Raw genomic sequence first — 3,257 nt, forward strand, 5'->3', positions numbered from 1 at the left:
AAGGTTTGTGCTGAGAAGTCCGATGATAATCTAATGAGTTTTTCTTTGTAGGTTACCATCTTCGTTTCCCTGGCTGCCCTGATAATTCTGTCTTTGTTGTTGATTTTTGATAATTTTTAATACAATATGTCTTGGAGAAGGCCTTTTTGGGTGAGATAATTGGATATTCTGTTGACTTCTTGAATTTTAAGCTCCAGCTCATTCCTTAGATTTGGGAAATTCTTGTCAGCTATTTGTCTGAAAATGCTTTCTAATCCCTGCTCCTTTTCCTCTCCTTCGAGAATTCCCATTATTCTTAGGTTTCCTCTCCTGATGGTATCAGCTAGTCCTTGTATTTCTCTTTCATTATTTTTTATTCTTCGATTTTTCTCTTCTTCCTTCTGATTTATTTTTAGATTTCTGTCTTCAGTATCACTGATCCTTTCTTCCATTTGGTCGATTATTCCCTGGCTTGCTATTTCATTTTTCAGCTCTTGTAGTGTGTTTGTCATCTCCAGAAGTTCTTTTTTGCTTCTTTTTGAGGGTTTCAGTCTCCTCACTAAGGAACTCATTCTGCTCATCTAGTTGTTTTTTCAATTTCTGAAATTGTTGATATGACTCATTTCGGAACTCACTGAGTTTTTTCAGAAGTACCATCTGGAATTCTCTGTCATTTAAGTCACATATTTTCATGTAAGCTCATTTTATGGAGATTTTTCTCTTTCTTTCTGAGCTGGCTTATCGCCTTGGTTGTTCATGGTGTTTAATGGACTATTTCTGTCTGGGCATTAGTAGAAGTGTATTCTGCTTTTTTTTTATTCCCCCCCAGAAAGAAGATTTATTATATAAATGTCTTTTTTTAGCCTGTTGCAAAGAAAGCATTTTTCTTTTGGCTTCTAATCCTCTTGGATCCCTGCTTTATATAAAGTCTTAAAATGCCTTTTTATTTCCCTTATAGATATTCCATCACACTCGCTACCCTCAGTCTCAGTCCTTGTCAGTGTTAGCAACAGTTTCAGTAGCGTTTTCTCAGATTCCCCTGGTGCTCCACGGTGTTGTCTTGGAGGATATGGGGATAGGTGCCCTCTGGGCTGGAGGATGGCGGCTGTGGCTCAACCTGGCATTCTGCAGCTGCAGCTGATAATAATTAGCTTTGCTTCTCTGCCACTTTTCTGCTTTCTGCTCTGATCCCTGAGCACTGCCGATATGTGGAGCTCACAGCTCTCTCAGGCAGTACTCTTCAGGGAAACCACCATACCTCTTCCCTTCCCCCTCTTCCTGCAGGGATCTCCAGTTGCAAGAGGCAGCTTCTTTGTTTCTCTCATTCTACTGCTCAACTTCCATGGTTCTGACCTGTAGTAGTTTTATGTGAAGATCCCATGCTCAGTCATGCTGGTATATAGGTTGGGTGTTTTTTGTGGAGTTTTAGATGTTCAGCTTACTGTTGTTTCAAGGGGAGAGATCTGGGGACATCTCTCACTCCACCATGCTTCTTGGCATCTGATTTTGACCTTTTTTTTGAAAGCAAATGTTTTTAATATTTTCTTATTTAGTCTGGTGCTTTCATAGGTTTTCAATACATTGTCGATTAGAGTAAGGTAATTTTATTCCTAGTGTTAGTACTAGGTAATGTATTTTGATGTTGTGAATAACAGAATCTTTTGGAACAAATTTTGAAAAAAATTTTCTGCACATATTTTTCGAGATGCTTATAAGGTTTTCTCCTCAATCTGTTAATGTAATGGATGACATTTTTAGGTTTTCCAAAATGAAGGAATCCTAATATCCATTGGATAAACTCATCTTGGTCATGGTATATTTATCTCTTTTTAAAAACTCAAATTCAGTTTGCTACAATTTTGTTTAGGATTTTTTGCAGCTCTCTTCATGAAGGAGATAGCCGTAATTTTCTTTTTTCAGACTGTCCTTGCCAGTGTTTTTGGCACTAAGGTCTCAGAATGAGTAGGGGTGGAGGTGGGGAAGGAAGTATTCCTCCCTTTTCTATTCTCTGGAAAAGTTCGTAGAAAAGTAAAGTGATTTTTTTTTATGTCTGAAAGAAATGACTACACCAGGAAAGCTTCACCTGGAAGTGTTTATTGGCTGTCTTTATATGCTGATTACTGAGCTTTGCAGAGCCATACTGAATTAAAAACTGCTTGGATAGCTAAGGAGAAAGAAGAAGAGGGAATTAGGCAAACATTATTGACAAAGAAAGGAGAAGATATTCAGAAAAAAAAGCCATTAAAAGGGAAGGCAATATCAAATCATGTGTTGTACACTTAAAACTAGTATAATTTTATATGTCAATTATATCTCAATAAAAAAAGGAAAGGCAGCAAAAACTTCAAAATTTGTAGAAGACCTGGAATCATCTTTCTGATACTAAGATGGAGCAGATTAAAATGATTATGAAGTGAAAAAGCTTTTGAGATCTGCTCAAACTAGCCTGCTTACAATATTTAAATGAAACACATTTTGATCTACAAAAGAAGTAGGGATGACCACTCTGATAAAACAGAAGAAATAAATGAGCAAATTAGGAAAAAGAAAGAGGAAGCAAGGCTTTATGTGACAAACATCTAAGAATGCAGAGAAATCAACTGTCAAAGGTGGAAAGGCAGTAAAACTTGGTTAGAAGAGGATAGATCTGCACTTACTAATTAAAGCTGTGAATGTCTTCCTTGCTGGAATAAATTCAATATGGGAAGTTATCACCAATTACATGAACACACATTCTTCTACTGGAGTAAATAGAACTGCCAAAGATGTTATTGGCAAAGAAAAGAGTCTCCAAAACTCAAGCCTCATCAAAAACATGACACACTACATGAAATAATGCCTCAAGCCAACAATGCAGCACCTTCAGAACCATTTGAAAGTCCATGCATAGATTTCACCTCTTGGACAACAGGAAAACAGAAGCTTTTGGAACAAGTTTGAAATACACCTACCTGAAAGAGGAGAGAAAAAATAGCAGAAGCAGTGCGTGACAGGACAAAAAGAACTACCTGAAATGACAATAAGGAGCCTGTTGAGATGGTAAAAGCGAAGAAAGATGCTCAAGATAAAGTGCCTAATTCAAGCAGAGACACAAAATGACTTAATGACGATCTTTGTTGTGTGTTCATTTAAAAATGAAACTTAAGATAAAATACCTAGGAATAAATTTTACCAAGAAGATTAAAGACCTGTACTATGAAAACTATAAGACATAGTTGAAAGAAATTAAAGAAGGCAGAAAGAAATGGAAAGATATTTTGTGCTTATGGATTGAAAGA

At 36.6% G+C, this 3,257-nt stretch overlaps 1 protein-coding gene across 1 annotated transcript in view; it reads left to right on the plus strand.

Annotated features, from left to right (window-relative positions):
* The window catches only part of DNAH8 (dynein axonemal heavy chain 8), a 339,355-nt gene that overhangs the window by 39,185 nt on the left and 296,913 nt on the right, over positions 1-3,257 (plus strand). The gene's annotated exons all lie outside the window — the stretch shown is intronic.

The sequence above is a fragment of the Pteropus vampyrus genome, unplaced genomic scaffold (genome assembly GCF_000151845.1).
Source record: "Pteropus vampyrus isolate Shadow unplaced genomic scaffold, Pvam_2.0 Scaffold18, whole genome shotgun sequence".
NCBI classification, from domain to species: domain Eukaryota; kingdom Metazoa; phylum Chordata; class Mammalia; order Chiroptera; family Pteropodidae; genus Pteropus; species Pteropus vampyrus.